At 43.6% G+C, this 19,033-nt stretch overlaps 1 long non-coding RNA gene across 2 annotated transcripts; it reads left to right on the forward strand.

Moving 5' to 3' along the window:
* The first annotated feature begins 33 nt into the window (after positions 1-33).
* LOC145430527 (uncharacterized) lies at positions 34-4,355 on the forward strand. Of its 2 annotated transcripts, XR_013911108.1 has the most exons (3): positions 34-742; positions 829-946; positions 1,072-4,355. It is a non-coding gene; the product is annotated as an uncharacterized LOC145430527 (long non-coding RNA). The 2 variants fall into 2 exon arrangements; XR_013911106.1 differs by having other exon boundaries at positions 34-946.
* The last annotated feature ends 14,678 nt before the right edge of the window (positions 4,356-19,033 follow it).

Below are 19,033 nucleotides of genomic sequence, written 5' to 3' on the forward strand. Positions count from 1 at the left end.
GGGTATTGAAGAGTTTCACGTGTGTTACATCACGGATGCTGGAAGAATTTATCAGCTGTAATTTAGCTATTCTCACTGCTCTGTTAGTTTATTCGCCGATATGACACGAGCAGCATTTAGATATGTATCCATACACACATTTGCCAACAATGTGATAGGGTAATAAGTGTCGCACTGTGTGAGGAAGTCAGGAGTGGCAGAGAAGTATGTGAGTTTGGTGTTAGGTGGGACGAGAACAGCTAGAGTGGTACTGAGCTGTGTGGTAGGAGTAACAGGCTCAAGGCCGGGGCGAGGTTACATCAGTGATCGGCTCTGATCCCCATCTTGTGACAGACAGGTTAACAGATGAGGTCAGACAGGACTCTTTGTGGAGCCTTCAAAGCTTGTGTCGAGTAATGGAGGGGGCGTTTCCGCGACGCGCGTATCGAGGCTTGCTTTATTTATGGGAGGAGCTGAAAATGATGACGTCCGAAGCCTCGCTGCCCGGCTGTACCACGTGACTGGTTCATGAAGTGGTTCGAACTTTGCCGCGAGCTATGACAGCGATATAAACCCCTCAGACTTCATTCAAAATGTGGGTGTTTGATGGAGAGTTGCGGTTAGTGAGACTTTGGAGACAATTTGGAGAGAGTTTGGAGGTTTATGAGAGTGAGGAGAGAAAGTCAGGAGAGAATGGAGCCACCTAAGAAGAGGAGGATGTCCTCCCCTGTGTGGGAACATTGTTTTTTTTCCTCCCAACAAGGTATGTAAATTTCTACAGAAGATGTATTTTCATAATACTGATGGTGCAATACAATTTATGTTAAGCTGTCGTTACTTTTGTACAAGGTGAAGTGTTTGCTATGTGCCAGGGAGCTGGGATATAACAACAACGCCTCATCCATGCTTAGGCACTACAGAGCTTTGCATGAGAATAAGGGGAACACTGATTGTGGAGCAAGACCAGGTGAGCCATCAAATGCCATGATAATATAGCATGCAGTAATGTTACTAAATGATATAACAATATTATACGACTGTTATAAGTTACGTGTGTGATATTTGTGCTTTGTTTTTATTGTCTTTCCTCAGGAGAACAATCTCAAATAGATGAAGACCTGGTTAGCATGGTGATTGAGGACTCCCAGCCATTTAGCATTGTGGAGGACAAAGAATTTAAAAGATTTGTTAAATCATTAAATCCTAGCTATGTTCTCCCCACTAAAAAGGTCATAAAAGCAGTGAAAATTTAGTTTTTACAGAATAAAATGTGGGCAGGACTGTGGCTCAAAGCCTCAGTGTGTAGCTGTCCATACCTGAACGTTACAAAAGCACAACCACTGTCCGCACCCCAACCACACCTCACCTCACAGTAAATGATCATTTCCATTTTAAGCATTTCCAAATGATAATTTTCCATACTGCCAGTATAAATATACACAGTATACTGCTATCACTACAATATACATGTTTTACACACTCCTTTTGTTGTTGACATTTACAGGCTGTGTGCAAAATGCCACACTCTTCAAATTCATGCCAACTAATATTTTTACGTCCAGTAGATGTCCTACTAGAGCAAATGAAGCTTCAAGAAGCTTTGCGCTGGGGTGAACCAATTGGATGAAAAGCTTCAGTGCTTCATGAAGCTTCATCTGCCCATCACTAGTTAGAGGACCTAGTGAGGTGGAGTTCACTCTTCTCTAGAGAGTAGAGGAATAAAAGGCTGTGTCCAAATTCAGGGGAAGGATGCTCATAAGGACACTACCTACCTACGTCACAAGGTGTCCTTAGACGGACGGGTAGTCAGGAAGGGAGCAGCTGTGGACAGCCCCCTTCTATTCTCCATATGTCATGATCGGAGGCAATAAGACGCAGGGTTCTCAAGCACGAACCGCTTTTTATTGAATTGTAGCAGCAGTGTACGTGGCTACATCAATTTCTGGAAAACACATATACAAACCAGTATTCTAGTGACCTCTAGTGGCTGCCCCCATGGTAGCCTTACTAGGACAACATAAACAGATTTCACAACATCTCCCCCTTTAACAAAAGTACTTTAAACATAAAACAGTGGCGCTGCTCTTGCGGCGACCAGCAGGTTGTCTCTGTCTGTCAGTGTCAGTGTCTTAACTTATTTTTTATTCCTTTATTTTATCTTATTTTTCTTTCTTTTTTTTGCCTGAGGAAATCCTACAGCATCGGCTTGTGCTTTGTGGAACTTCTTTTGTTGAAGATGGGTTTTTTATTTCGCTTGGTTTTATTGGCAATCCTGACGGTTGTTTGGAGTCAGTGCTACTCCCACACAATTACATACTCACGGGAGTTTCTTCTGGATCTTCGGTGGACAGGCCCGTCTTTGGACTCTTTTCACCCTCCAGTGTTTTCCAGCTCTGGATTATCCAGTAATCAAAGGGGCACTTTTGTTTTTAACAGAGTCAAAGCAAGGAAGCGGGGTAAGAAGGGAGGCCTACGTCAGCGATTGCGGAAGCAAATACGGTACAACCGTATTCCTTTACCATCAATAATCCTGGCTAATGTGCAGTCTCTGAGGAGTAAATTAGATGAACTGCATTTGAATGTTGCACATTTACGTGACTACAGGGATGCATGTCTAATGGCATTCACAGAGACTTGGCTCAAGGATTCTGACTCTGATTGTTCTCTGGAATTAAATGGCTTCGGGGTTCCCATACGTTTGGATCGAGACCCCGGAGCTACCCAGAAATCGCAAGGAGGAGGGGTGTGTTTGTATATAAATCAGAAATGGTGTAAAAACGTGACCGTTCGTAGACAAGTGTGTCTGCCTGACATTGAGCTCCTCTCTGTGTCTTTGAGGCCGTTTTATCTGCCGAGGGAATTCCCACAGATCAACGTCACCGTCGTTTACATCCACCCCAAAGCGAATCCTAAGAATGCGACTGACACCATCTCCAATGCTATCCACTCTCTACAATCTCTCTGTCCTGAAGCCCCTAATATTGTTCTTGGGGACTTTAATCGCTGCGACTTGAAGAAAACACTGAGCAGTTTTTATCAGTATGTGCACTGTCCCACTCGCTTCAATAAGACTCTGGATTTATGTTATGGCTCCATAAAAGGTGCGTATACATCTGTGGCTGGCCCCGCCCTCGGATCCTCGGATCACAACACAGTGCATCTTCTGCCAGTTTACAAGACTGTACTGAGAAGAGAGAAAGTGAGGAAACACCGCATAAAGGTTTGGAGTGATGATGCCTCTTTAGCCCTGCAGGGCTGCTTTGACTGTACAGACTGGTCGGTGTTTATAGAATCATGTAGAGACATTAATGAACTCACTGACGTTGTCTGCGGATATATATCCTTTTGTAGAGACATGATTATTCCCTCAAAGGTTGTGAATTCTTTCCCTAATAACAAACCATGGTCCTCTAAAGTTCTTACGAGGCTGATTTACGAAAGGAATAAAGCTTTTACTGAAGGGAATACCTTGAAAGTCAGAGAAATTAGGAAGGAGATTAGATCAGAAATTAAAAAAGCTAAAATAAAATACAAGGATAAGGTAGAGGCGGAGATGGGTAGCAATAACTTAAGGGTGGCTTGGGCTGGCATGAAACACATGACTGGTCACTGTCTCAGTGACTGTAATAAGATAAGTCTCCCTGGTTTTAGTTCAGATTTTCAGTTAGCCAATGAGCTGAACAGATTTTATTCGAGATTTAATGATAACTATATTCCAAGGAATACACTTGATTCCTTAATAGAGAGCACCAGAGGCCCCCCAGTTTTGTTCTTTGATGAAAGAAGGGTGGGAAATCTTTTTAAAATGAGTAAGACTAATAAAAGTCCAGGTCCTGATAATATATGTGGCCAGATGCTTAGAACATGCGCTGAGCAATTATGTGGTATTTTTTATCACATCTTTCTTTTATCTCTTCAGCAACAGAAGGTTCCAGAGGTATGGAAAAAATCAATTATTTCTCCATTTGCTAAGACCACAAAACCTACATCATTAAAGGATTTTAGGCCTGTTGCTCTTACATCTTTAGTGTTGAAGTCCTTCGAAAAACTTTTCAGGAAGGAGATCCTGCAGCAAGTAGAGAAGCTGATAGATCCACTACAATTTGCATACAGGCCTTGTAGAGGTGTGGATGATGCAGTGGTCACTCTGTTGAACTTCCTTTATCGCCATCTTGATGGCGCCAAAGCTCATGCTCGGCTTTTATTTATCGATTTTTCTTCTGCTTTTAATACTATCCAGCCACATCTTTTAGTGGACAAGCTTCTTAACCAATTTAAACTTAATTTTAATCTCGTTGGTTGGATCTTAGACTTCTTAACTGATAGATCACAGTGTGTGAGAATAAACGGCTGTTTTTCCAAACAGCTGAACTCTTCTACTGGCTCACCACAAGGTTGTTGTCTCTCTCCTCTTTTGTATATTTTGCACACTAATGACTGTCGCAGCACACAGGCCAATAGGCATTTCATCAAATACGCAGATGACACAGTCATTGTAAGCCTCCTTCATGGTGAAGAGGATTCCCATGGGCCTGTTGTGGAGGAGTTTGTTTCATGGTGTGATCAGTCCTTCTTAATGATTAACACCTTGAAAACCAAGGACATGGTTATTGATTTCAGGAAGTCATCCCCTCATCCTGCGCTTACAGTGGTAAATGGTGCAGTCATTGAAATGGTGGATAGTTACAAGTACTTGGGGGTTGTTCTTGATAAGACCCTGTCCTTTGAGTCACATCTTGCTGCTACAGTGAAAAAGGCCCAACAAAGACTGTACTTTTTAAGGAGGTTGAGAGGTTTTAATGTTTCATCTGAAATGATGACTCTCTTTTATAAATGTTTTATTGAATCTGTTTTAACTTTCTGTATCATTGCTTGGTACGGTAGTATGTCCATGGATAATAAGACCAGACTTAACAATCTGGTTAAAGTGGCGGGCAAGATTTCAGGGAGGTCTCAGGTCCAGCTTGTGGACTTTTATAACAGGCAGGTGCTGAGGAAGGCAACTTCTGTCCTGTTGTGTTCAGATCATCCTCTCTTTAACGATTTTCAACTGCTTCCATCAGGTCGTCGTTATAAAATGACTGCAGTGAAGACAAAGCGACACAAATTGTCGTTTGTACCTAGTGCTATTATCTTAATTAACAACACTAAATTGTAAGTGTTGTTGCCATTGCACATTGCACTTTTTTCGATGGAATATCTAGGTTGTTTTATCAGGCTTATATTATATTATAGTATTTTTTTAATGAGTGTACGTGATGTGTTGGTTGTATGTTTGTTGTTTGTTTTGACATACTGCGAATCAATTTCCCATCAGGGACAATAAAGTTACCATTGACCATTGACCATTGAGTGTTGTCAGAACGCAGGAAATCACGGGGGTAGACTACCCTCAGTCCTGATAAGGGATTATTCTGCCCTTAGAACATAGAAAGGAGATAGTCCTCAGTCTCTGAATCTGAGAGGTACTTTAATCTCCCGCCCCCTGGAAGTCACTCTCACAGGTGTGGTAGGGTGGAGAGGATACCCCAGGACAGGGATTGGCAATGCCTGCCTTACTGGTGGTTCTTGGGAAGCAGCCGCCCCTTTAGTTGGAGTAGTCGGTGTAGCTGGAACAGTGCTCTGCTGCTGCTCCTCAGGATCAGCGGTGCCTGGGACAGGCTGAAGGTGTCGTCTGTTGCGGCGAGTCACGTTCCCATTCGCCATCTCCACCAAGTAGGATCTCGGCTCCTTAGACTTACTGATGACCCTGGCTGGAGTCGTCCACCCCTTTTCCCCGTCAAGCTTCGCTACAACATCCTGGCTCAGGAAGTGGACGAGCTGAATGTCTGCGGTTGTAGAAGAATCTGTAAGAGTCCTTAGCTGCAACATCTCTTTGGCACACCGTGTCCCTATTGACTGGACTGGGCAGCAATGTCTTTTCGAGTACTGGGACGGTGGTGCGGATTTGACGTCCTGTCATAAGTTGCACCGGTTGCTGCAATTGGTGTAGAGCGGAAACTCATTAAGGCTAAACAGGGGTCAGGCTGCTTGAGAATGTACTTGGCCATTTGGACAGCTCTTTCAGCAGCTCCATTTGACTGGGGGTAATAAGGGCTCGACGTAGTGTGGGTGAAGCCATAACTCAGTTTGAAGTCTTGGAACTCTGATGATGTGAACTGCGTCCCATTATCACTGACCAGTTCTAACGGGATGCCCCATCTAACGAACATGTGTTTAAGCTTGTTAATGACCTGTCTGCTGGTTGTTGTAGTGAGGGAAGCAATCTCAACGTCTCTTGAAAAATAGTCAACAACGACAAGAAAGTTCTTACCCTCAAGCCCACAAAGATCACTCGCAATCTTTTGCCAGGGGCCATTGGGCAGAGGAGTAGTCACGAGAGGTTCCCGTCGCTGTGTAGGCTTGTGCTCTCTGCAAAAGTTGCATGACCTTACCTTATGTGTTATTTGAAGTCCAATGTTGGACCACCACACTGTTGATCTTGCTCGCTCTCTACATTTAGTTAGTCCTTGGTGGCCTTCATGTAATTGGTCAAGGACACTGGGTCTGAGTGCTGTGGGAATTACGATGCGATCGTGGTAGAGCACTAGACCATCTGATTCTGAAAGGTGGCTTCTGGCTGCATAAAAGCCTTGCAGTGGTGAGCTCTTTGCCATTCTCCGAGGCCACCCTTGTCTGATGAAGATGATTGCTTTTTGAAGCTCTGGGTCCCTCTGTGTAGCTCTACGAATTTCCTCCAACTTATGTGACTTGATAGGTTTGCTTGTCACTGCGTTGCTCACATATGCCTTGACCTGGCTGTCTGTCTCGGACGGGTAGCATCCGTGCAGTGGATGTCTGGAGAGTGCGTCCGCCACCACTAACTGTTTACCGGGAACATGCTCAGCAGTGACATTGAATCGCATCAGTCGCATCAGCAGTCTCTGACATCTCAGTGGCGTTTTATCAAGGTCATATGAGTTGATCAAAAGCACCAAGGGCTTATGGTCAGTTTGTAGACGTACATGACCCATGCCTTGGATGTAGCGGGTAAAACGTTTGCAGGCCCAGACAGATGCCCAGACACTCTTTTTCGATCTGCGAATATCTTTTCTCTGCGTCTGTGAGCGTGCAAGAACAAAAAGCAATGGGCCGTAACTCCCCGTCATTGTCCTATAACAGTGCAGCACCCAGGCCATAGCTGCTGGCGTCCGCACTGACAACTGTTGATTGGCCTGCATCATAATAACAAAGTGCTGGTGCAGCCACGAGCATTGCTTTTGCTTTATTGAATGCTTGCTCCTGAGGCTCGCCCCACACCCATACAGTCTCTTTTTTGAGTAGGTTGGAGAGGGGGTGCAGCACCGTGGACAGGCCTGGCAGGAATTTTCCGACATAGTTTATTAATCCAAGTACCTGCCTGAGTTGTTCTACATTGGTGGTGCTGGGCATCCTGGCAATTGCCTCCACCTTGCCATCATCAGGTTTCACACCATCCGCACTGATGATGTGACTGAAGAACTGTAGTTCGTTTTTTCCAAAGTGGCACTTGGATCTGTTGAGCTTAAGTCCTGATGCTTTGATTGTCTGTAATATTGCATCTAAGCATTGGTCATGCTCCTCTTTGTTAGCCCTGAAAACCAATATGTCGTCCATCACGACAACAGTCCCATCTAGGCCCTTGAGCAAGGTGCTCATGAGCCGCTGGAAGATCTCGGGTGCTGAAGCTATGCCAAATGGCAGGCATCTGAAGCAAAACCTGTCCATGGGAGTTATGAACGTGGTTAGTTTTTGGCAGCTGGGATCCAGTGGTATTTGCCAGAACCCACTGGAGGCATCCAAAGTGGAGAAAACTTTAGCCCCTGCTAACTTGGGAGTTATGTCATCCAATGTGGGCAAGATGTACCGTTCACGCTTTATTCCCTTATTCAGACGTTTTAAGTCCACACACACCCTGACCTCACCCCATGCGCTTTGCCACTGTCTTCCCCAGTAGGTTACTTGCATATTGCCCTTTTATAACTGTAATCCAGTAGTGGTACTTTTGGCCTTTGTACACTGTAGTAGCAAGGAATTTACCCATGCACTTGACTTTTCCACCAGGGCTGTACACAGTTGGCTTACACTGGATAAGTTTGGGTCTCTGCTGTAGCTTATTAAGGGTCGCTTCTGTCATTACAGTGGTGTCTGCGCCTGTATCAATTTTGAAATCAACTGGACTGCCAGCTACACCAGTAGCTCAATGTCCCAGTCGGCATCTGAGCCTGACTCCTCGATGACTGTTGTTTTAGGCTCAGTTACTGCTCCCAGGAAAAGCTCCCCTATGAAGAATGAATCCTCATCTGAGTCCTCTACAGCCTCAGCCCTGACCTCTTTTAGCATTTTGGTTTTGCATACAACTTCAAAGTGTCCCAACTTATTGCACTTTCTGCATCTTTTATTGCGGGCTGGGCAGTTTTCTCTTTTGTCATGCACCCTGTTGCATCTTTGGCATTTTGGTTTACTCTCACCATGTTGTTGCTCACGTACCTGATGAGGTTGGTAGTAACTCCTTCTCATGCTGTTATAATGCCTCTGTTTCACCTCATTCACTGTGCTTTCCACTCGGTCTGCACTTTGCTGTTTGACTTGTTCACTCTGGCGTGCTAGTTGAATGGCTCTATCCAGAGTTAAGTGCGCCTCGAGTTTTTGTGAAACATCTTTGTCAATTAATCCAATGACGATACGATCCTGGATCTGCTCGTCTTTACTGCCGGCAAACTCGCAGTGCTGCGTGAGCTCGTACAGGCTCCGCACGAAAGCCTCGACCGTCTCCCCGGCCCTCTGGCTCCGTAACGTTTCTCTTTGGGACAAAGTGCTCATCGAACTTTTGTATAACCAGATCATACTCAAACTGCAGAGTTGGCCTGGCCTCCGTAGCAGTGGGAAACACAAATGAGCCTTATATTGGTTCGGCATCTCTCCCCATGGAGTAAAGAAGCGAGTTCACCTGCACTTCGCCGCTCTCCATCCCTAGCTTGGACGCCACTCGAAAACGGGAGAATCTCTGCCGCCATATCGGCCACTCTGTGTAAAGTCGAACGGCTCCGGAGGTCCAAATTTAACCATTTCTTCGTGTAACTTGGCATGAAGTCCTCAATTCTGACACCATGTCATGATCGGAGGCAATAAGACGCAGGGTTCTCAAGCACGAACCGCTTTTTATTGAATTGTAGCAGCAGTGTACGTGCCTACCTCTATTTCTGGAAAACACATATACACACCAGTATTCTAGCGACCTCTAGTGGCTGCCCCCATGGTAGCCTTACTAGGACAACATAAACAGATTTCACAACACCATAGAAACTTTATTGAACAAACAATGAGTATCCAACATAACAGACGGGCTGTGGACAGCCTCCTAGTCTTCAACTCCGCCCTTACTTGCATGTTTTTCCGTCGCTAGCGCCACAGCGCGAAAACTTTAAAATGGACCCACAAATGTTGCTCCGTTGTGTGGACAATTTCATTTCTTGAGGAGCTAGAAAAACCTTATCGTTGTCGCCTGCACGTTTTGTACCTTAGGCTCGTCAGAGACAATCATATCCAGGTAAAATAATTTCCTTTAATCTACACGCAATTAGGAATTACTTAGCTAATTACATGGATAATTGAATTATTGCCAGCGTTGTGCCAAAAAGTGTTCGCCTGCCAAAACTGATTTCCAATGTTTCTGTGTGTAACATCTTCATGTATGTTGGTAAATAGACTTCGGTGAACATGGTTTACAAAGGAGTTTTATATATACAATAATTACCTGTTGTTCAAGTGTCTTCATAACTCTGGTTCTAATGTAGGTACAATTGATATATCTGTTGCGATGTCTGCTGTCCTCTTTACCAGATTACTCTTAAAAAATAAATTTGTAATGTCAACAAGATTGTTTTTGAACTGGATAAATAAAGGATATACAAAAGTCACTGCCAAAAACTGATTGCAGCTTCTACCTTGTTACAGGAATGTTGCTGGTGGCTCAAAGTAACTTGATACCATTAGTGAGGGAAACATTTGACACATGTTTCACGTATTATAGAACAACAAGTTATTTATAGCAGGTTAAATATGAGCAATCAGTTTAGGGCAAAAACCAGAAATCAGTTTTTGGCAGACGATCATTTTTTGGCACAACATTAGTCATTCTTACACACGTACTGTATCATATAACATATATAAACTAAATATCTTAGAAACGTATAGAATCTAATCTTTTGTTCGTTTGTTTTTTTACATAGCACTTTATCAAACGGTTGTCTGCTACAGAGTTACAAGTATTATACATATATATAATATATATATATATAATATAGCATCCACCATCTCTTGCTTGCATATTTCTGAAAACATCTTAGTGGTGTGGCAGCCGTGATTGAGCCAGCCCTGCAAACTCTGTGGATGGACGATGCAGTGGACAGTGGGAGGAAGCATCCTACAGCTCTCCTTGCAGACCACCCTGTGTGATTCTCCACTCGCCAACCAGAAAAGACAAACCGCAGGTCTCAGTTGCAGCACCCCATCCATGTCTAATTTTGCTCGGGCAGATTCAACAACACTGCCAGAGACTTCCTGTAATCTATTACAGTTGTAAAAGAAACGGTCCAGGAACAGGTCACTCAGCTTAATCCTGTGTGAACAACTGAAAATATTGTTTTTCCATCTTTACATACTGTGTATTTGAAATATTCTTGTTTAATTGTTATTGTTATTTACTTTATTGCTATCAAATAAATATACAAGTAATATTGTTCAAAGTTAGCGTCATGTTCATACATGTTAAAAATGCCTGTAAATCAAATTGAGTTCAGTGACAATTACTGTTTGTTTGAATCAATTTATTAATAACATAAAACCTTTAAACTAATGCAACACATATAACAATGTAACAAATATATTCAAATAAATAAATTCCTCCATACATAACTCATTTTGGAACAAATCTTTCTAGAAGTGAAAACAGTCTGTCCATCCTCTCCCTGCTCTCCTCTCCTCAGCCTCTCTTTGCTGCCTCATGTCCTCTCTGATGAGGTCTAGCAGCTCATCATCCCTGTCTCTTCCTCTTTCTCCCTGTCGTAGGTGGCTGAGCCGCTTCGTCATCGCTGTTGTTTTGGTCACCCACTGCTGTGCTTGGCCCTGGGGTGTCCTCAGGGAGAGAGGACATTAGGACAGGAGGCTTAATGGAAGACATCTGTCCTCATCGATGACCTCATCGATGAGGGCAAACCAGGGCCTCTCCTGAGCCTGGATACTTGCAATTCTAAAGGCAGAGGAAATCAAAAATGACAGCAGGCAAATAAAAACACCACAACAACTCTTAGTAATTGCACATTTCATAACTTGTGTTCTTAAGAATTATCTTCTTGATAACACACATACGTACTAGAGATGGACCGATCCGATATTACGTATCGGTATCGGTCCGATGCTGACCTAAATTACTGGATCGGATATCGGAGAAAAATAAAAAATGTAATCCGATCCATTAAATATCACGAAAGCACCTCACAAAACTTGCAACACGCCTTAACTCACCTCAGAACGTTAGCACGTCGGAGCAGTATGCATCACGTGATAGAGCGGCTGTGGCATGCAGGACCTGTTGGTGGTCTGGATAGCATGTGGAGCTTCGCTACCAACCCGGCATTTCATCTCTGACAAAGTTATCCCGAGAGAAGTAAAGCAAGTGTGTAAGTCCATCTCTGAATGTTTGTAAAGCATTCCTGCGTTAAGCTTAACAAACGACTGCGTCTTCTTGCTGCTACTTCAATCATGAAACTGCTTAACGATCAGCTGATCGGCTTTTCTGTGCGAGTCCGTGTCTCTAGTTTGCTTTTGGCCCACTTTGCACCAGAAAGAGGAAACCAGCGGCTGAACAACAGCAGCACGTTGAAGCTTGATAATCTGTTGTTAGAATTTATTTAATATTACTTTCTACAGCAGGATCTTTTTCTACGTAGCTGACGCTGGTAACTGTGCAGGGGCGGATCTAGCAAAGTTTAGCCAGGGGGGCCGATAGGGCATTAACAGGGAAAAGGGGGCACAAAGACATACTTTTCTTTCTTATTCTCATTTAAAATGTCTAGCTTTTAATAAATAATTATCTGACAGCCAAAATTTGATGCAAAATGAATAGAAGTACATTACTGTATATAGTAACTATTAAGTCTAATATATATATATATACCCTAGTAAGCTATAGTACTTTTTCCTTTGGGAAGGTACCATCTGTGCAGTCTGCAATTTTGTTGAAGAAAGATGTTGAATCTATTTAATATTTCTTGAAAAATAATTGATTTCTGTGCATTTTTTTTCACACTGCATCAAATTAAGGTTGATTACGTCGATTAAGCATCATGAGGTGGAGCGTGAGGGGTGGTTCCCTATTTTTTATTTATTTATTTTTGTTGTTGCTGGGAGTTGGAACCCTATTAGTTAGGTTGCTTAATATTTATGCTAAGTACTCTTTAAAATACCAGAATAGGGAGGATGGTGTAGGTTTAAGTTTATTAGATTGATCAGTATTGCTGAACTATGAAATATTTTTTTTTGCATACAGGTATAACAGAATAGCTTAAGTGTAGTTGTTGTTTTAAACTTGAGTATGAAGTTATACAAAATGCAGCAAGATATTTAAAAAACAGTTTTGTTGATTAAAACACACTATATCGGATTCATGTCGGTATCGGCAGATATCCAAATTTATGATATCGGTATCGGTATCGGACATAAAAAAGTGGTATCGTGCCATCTCTAATACGTACTTTGTATTCTTTAAAGTTATCTCATGTCTTCTGGCCTGCAAGGGGGTGACTTACCCCTGCAGGCCCATCTTCTCCAGAATTGTCCTGATCACACACAACAAATAAGAGAAGAAAGGAAACCATGGCAACTATGTTAATCCCTAAACCCAAAAGTTTTTACAGCAGAACATCGTCTGGACATCACAGGTTCTGTACAGCAGCGGTCCGTGAGTTGTTTGGTACCGGGCCACGAGAGTTGAGGCTCGAGCCTGTGAAATTTATGGTTTTCTGGGTTATTATTGTTGACACGGTTTCCCTGGGTCTTTTCCCTTGTTGTAGCTGTGTGTCTTATTTTGAAAGAAATATTTACACATTACCATAGCGACCAGAGAGCATGAAGCGGCAGAGAGGAGAATGTTACTGTCAATGTTGGCGCATTTTCAGGAGGACGCTGCTAATAAAGTTACACAATTACACAGTACATTCACGTTTATTATTATATTTACAAAGTACCACAGTTTTTGTCTTGGTCGGATCATTTTATGTGGTTGTATTCATCCGCGATACCTTAAAGGTCGCTCTGTGTCTGACATAATATGTCTGTGGTGCAAAAAAGGTTGGGGACTGCTGCTGTACAGCATGAGGGTTAATAGGACTGCACTCATATGAATATGATGTGTAAATTTATTTATTCTTGTACATCCAGGCCGTAGCGGCCCAATTCTTCACCCCAGTGAAGAGGTGATCGTTTTCTCTGCGTTTTAATAAATTAAGTCGTTTGGTCTTTGTTCCCCGCAACATATCACCAATTCGAAAAAATCTAAATTAGCTGTATGTAAGCGGCAATACAGGGAGTGCAGAATTATTAGGCAAGTTGTATTTTTGAGGAATAATTTTATTATTGAACAACAACCATGTTCTCAATGAACCTAAAAAACTCATTAATATCAAAGCTTAATGTTTTTGGAAGTAGTTTTTAGTTTGTTTTTAGTTTTAGCTATTTTAGGGGGATATCTGTGTGTGCAGGTGACTATTACTGTGCATAATTATTAGGCAACTTAACAAAAAACAAATATATACCCATTTCAATTATTTATTTTTACCAGTGAAACCAATATAACACCTCCACATTCACAAATATACATTTCTGACATTCAAAAACAAAACAAAAACAAATCAGCGACCAATATAGCCACCTTTCTTTGCAAGGACACTCAAAAGCAGGGCTGCCCAATCCCGGTCCTCGAGAGCTACCGTCCTGCAGCTTTTAGATGCATCCTTGTTCCCACACACCTGAATCAAATGAATGGCTTGTTATCAGGCCTTTGCCAAACATGATGGCATGCTGAAGAGGTAATCAAACCATTTGATTCAGCTGTGTTGGAGTAGGGATGCATCTAAAAGCTGCAGGATAGTAGCTCTCGAGGACTGGGATTGGGCAGCCCTGCTCAAAAGCCTGCCATCCATGGATTCTGTCAGTGTTTTGATCTGTTCACCATCAACATTGCGTGCAGCAGCAACCACAGCCTCCCAGACACTGTTCAGAGAGGTGTACTGTTTTCCCTGCTTGTAAATCTCACATTTGATGATGGACCACAGGTTCTCAATGGGGTTCAGATCAGGTGAACAAGGTGGCCATGTCATTAGTTTTTCTTCTTTTATACCCTTTCTTGTCAGCCATGCTGTGGAGTAATTGGACGCGTGTGATGGAGCATTGTCCTGCATGAAAATCATGTTTTTCTTGAAGGATGCAGACTTCTTCCTGTACCACTGCTTGAAGAAGGTGTCTTCCAGAAACTGGCAGTAGGACTGGGAGTTGAGCTTGACTCCATCCTCAACCCGAAAAGGCCCCACAAGCTCATCTTTGATGATACCAGCCCAAACCAGTACTCCACCTCCACCTTGCTGGCGTCTGAGTCGGACTGGAGCTCTCTGCCCTTTACTTACTGAGTGTACTGAGTGCTTACTGAGTGTATCACAGACTACATAACTTTCTGCACCGACTCCATTGTTCCAGCTCAGACTGTTCATTGTTACCCAAATAACAAGCCGTGGGTGACTAAGGACATCAAAGCCCTCCTCAACAACAAGAAGAGGGCTTTCAGAAGGGGCAACAAAGAGGAGGTGAGGAAGGTCCAGGTGTTACTAAAGGACAAGATCAGAGAGGCTAAGGACAATTACAGGAGGAAGCTGGAGTGGAAACTCCAGCAGAACAGCATGAGAGAGGTGTGGAGGGGCATGAAGACCATCACTGGATTCAGGCCAACCAACAGCAGGGGAGCTGAGGGAGGTGAGAATAGAGCCGACGAGTTGAATCTGTTTTTCAATAGATTCGACACCACAGTGTCTGCTCCCACCCCCACAACCTCACCTGCAGTCAGCCTGGAATCCAGAGCCACACCACTGTGCCAGGCTCTCTCTTCACATGTTGCCTCCTGTGAGATTCCTGACACCCCTCCCCCACCCATCACCTTCACTCAATACCAGGTTGAGATGCAAATGAGGAGACTTCACTCAGGCAAGTCTGCTGGACCAGACGGAGTGAGTCCCCTTGTCCTCAAGGCCTGTGCCCCCCAGCTGTGTGGAGTCTTTCATAAACTGTTTATGCTGAGTCTGAGTCTGCAGAGGGTCCCGGTGATGTGGAAGACATCATGCCTCGTCCCTGTACCAAAGACGCCTCGTCCCAGTGGCCCCCAGGATTACAGGCCCGTGGCACTGACCTCCCACATCATGAAGACCTTGGAAAGGCTCATCCTGGACCAGCTGCGACCCATAGTAAGACCACATCTGGATCCCCTTCAGTTCGCTTATCAGCCTCGTCTCGGAACAGAGGACGCCATCATCTACCTGCTCAATCGTGTCTACACCCATCTGGACCAGCCGGCGAGCACTGTGAGGGTCATGTTTTTTGACTTTTCCAGTGCTTTCAACACCATCAGGCCGACCCTCCTGGGTGATAAGTTAGCAGCGATGCAGGTGGATGCTTCTCTGGTGTCCTGGATTGTTGATTACCTGACAGGAAGACCACAATATGTACGTCTCCCACAGTGTGTGTCTGACAAGGTGATTAGCAACACAGGGGCACCACAGGGGACTGTCCTCTCCCCCTTCCTCTTCACCCTCTACACCACAGACTTCAGCCACTGCACAGAGACCTGCCATCTTCAGAAGTTTTCTGATGACTCTGCGGTGGTTGGATGCATCAGCAGGGATGATGAGACAGAGTACCGGGCTGTGGTCGACTCCTTTGTCACGTGGTGTGAGCAGAATCATCTGCAGCTCAACGTGGCAAAGACCAAGGAACTGATCGTGGACTTCAGGAAGACCAGGAAACACTTGACCCCTGTTTCAATCCAGGGGGTCAGTGTTGACATTGTGGAGGACTATAAATACCTTGGAGTACACATTGACAATAAACTGGACTGGGCTAAAAACACCACAGCACTTTACAGGAAGGGCCAGAGTCGTCTCTATTTTTTGAGGCGACTGAGGTCCTTCAACATCTGCCAGAAAATGCTGAGGATTTTCTATGAGTCTGTGGTGGCCAGTGCGATCCTCTATGCTGTTGCATGCTGGGGGAGCAGGCTGAGGGTCGCAGATGCCAACAGACTTAATAAACTGATCAGTAAGGCCAGCAATGTTGTGGGGATGGAGCTGGACTCCCTCAAGGTGGTGTCGGAGAGGCGGATGCTGTCCAAGATAAAGACAATGTTGGATAACACCTCCCACCCACTCCATGACATGCTGGTCAGTCACAGGAGCTCGTTCAGTGAGAGACTGAGATTACCGAAAAGCACCAGTGAACGACACAGGAAATCATTCCTGCCTGTGGCCATCTCCCTGTACAACGCATCCACTTAACACACTGTTTGCTGCTACAGCTACACATGTTTCTTTTCCAAATATTTATTTATAAGTGACTTATGTATGTATGTATGTATATATATATGTATATATTGTACTATTCTTAGTTAGCATATTGTCTGTCTTGTCTTAATGTTGGTTTATAATGGAGCACTGTAACAAAAAATAATTTCCCCCAGGGATCAATAAAGTATTCTGATTCTGATTCTGATTTACCAATCCAGCCACGGGCCCAGCCATCTGGCCCATCAAGACTCACTCTCATTTCATCAGTCCATAAAACCTTAGAAAAATCAGTCTTGAGATATTTCTTGGCCCAGTCTTGACGTTTCAGCTTGTGTGTCTTGTTCAGTGGTGGTCGTCTTTCGGCCTTTCTTACCTTGGCCATGTCTCTGAGTATTGCACACCTTGTGCTCTTGGGCACTCCAGTGATGTTGCAGCTCTGAAATATGGCCAAACTGGTGGCAAGTGGCATCTTGGCAGCTGCACGCTTGACTTTTCTCAGTTCATGGGCAGTTATTTTGCACCTTGGTTTTCCCACACGCTTCTTGCGACCCTGTTGACTATTTTGAATGAAATGCTTGATTGTTGGATGATCACGCTTCAGAAGCTTTGCAATTTTGAGACTGCTGCATCCCTCTGCAAGATATCTCACTATTTTTGACTTTTCTGAGCCTGTCAAGTCCTTCTTTTGACCCATTTTGCCAAAGGAAAGGACGTTGCCTAATAATTATGCACACCTGACATAGGGTGTTGATGTCATTAGACCACACCCCTTCTCATTACAGAGATGCACATCACCTAATATGCTTAATTGGTAGTAGGCTTTCGAGCCTATACAGCTTGGAGTAAGACAACATGCATGAAGAGGATGATGTGGACAAAATACTCATTTGCCTAATAATTCTGCACTCCCTGTACATGAAGAACCGCGGGACCCGCGATACAAGCTGGTTTACGGTTATTTTAAATAAAAGAAACATGTCTATGCAGATGCCCAAAGCTTAACAACACAACCGCTATAACAATTTAACTTTTGTACAAAACTGAGGAAGCAGTTAAGTGCTGAAAAACGTACGGAAGCAACTTGAAGATGAAGAAAAGACTAGAAAAATTTGCATTTCCTGCGAAAATGCTGTGTGGATACCTTAACGCTGAAGATTTCTGCTGAAAAAAGATGTTGCCCTGAGCAGGATTCGAACCTGGCCCTTCTGCTCTCAAGGAGGCTACTCATCTCACTGAGCCAAACTCATTCTCACAAAGAAGAGGGGGAGAGACTGACAATTCTGCTGAAATGAGCAGAAGCTCCTGAGAATTGTGCTGATAAGAGGTGAGAAGGCTGAAAATTTTTCAGAAGAGGTGAAAAAGCAGAATTTGGGCAGAAAAGAGGTGAAAATTCTGAAAAATCTGCTGAAAAGAGTTCAATCAGCAGAATTTCTGCTGAAAAGAGGTTTTTTGCTGAAAACAGCTGAAAAAGCTTGGATTTGTGCTGAAAAGTGGTGAAAAAAAAAGAAAATTCTGCTGAAAACGGGTGAAAAAGCTCAAATTTGTGTTGAAAAGAGTTTAAAAAGTATAACTGTTAACTGAAAGAAATGTTGCCATAAGCGGGATTTGAACCCGGGCCTCCCAGTCTGAGAATGGATCCTCAGACTGGGAGCAGCAACAAGGACACAGAAACTAATTATCCGACATCTACATATCACCTTAACTGCTCTGAGACTGAGGTAGATTAGTCTTATCAAAAACTTCGAACAGTTTTAAAAAAAAAAAAAAAAAAAGGGGGGGGGGTGGAAAAATAAAGAAAGTATAAAAAGAAAGTATATGATGAACTAGAAAGTGAAAATTTCAGAAGAAATTTTAAGTGTGCCTATGCCGCTGCTAATCAGTGTAGTTTGCCATTCATACGGCTACAGAGAGCAAAACTCAGCAGAGCAGCCATTCTCAACTATGGTAAAACCAAACACAGCTCACGCCTCACAGATGACAGCTTACAGTTTTGCGTAAAGATGAGGTGACTTTTTACAGCCCCGATTTGCAGACGCTGTGCGCAGAGCTTCATGAGCAGAAGTCCCATTGTACCACGGCAGACCCGACAATGTTTGCATGAACACGCTTTGTAGCATTACTTTATTGACCACTTTTCACACATGGTTGCTGTACCCACACAGCCGGCTGTAGCTTTTCATCTCACAGCCCAACACATACCAAAAAAAACAGCCGAGAGCACGCCTGAGAGGCGTGATTGCAGATGTCGCTGAGGTGAGTCCACCTCCCCTGCAGCGGCACTGCAGACCACGCCCTGCCACACACATCAAACACGTAAAATAAATATTTGTGCACTTTTGCATTCACTTTTTGTTTTTTGTTATTTTTACACAGTGTTCTGAATGATTAACAATGGTCTACAGCCAATCTTGTGTATTATTATACAAACTTTG

Source organism: Astatotilapia calliptera, chromosome 2, assembly GCF_964374335.1.
Source record: "Astatotilapia calliptera chromosome 2, fAstCal68.1, whole genome shotgun sequence".
Classification (NCBI taxonomy): domain Eukaryota; kingdom Metazoa; phylum Chordata; class Actinopteri; order Cichliformes; family Cichlidae; genus Astatotilapia; species Astatotilapia calliptera.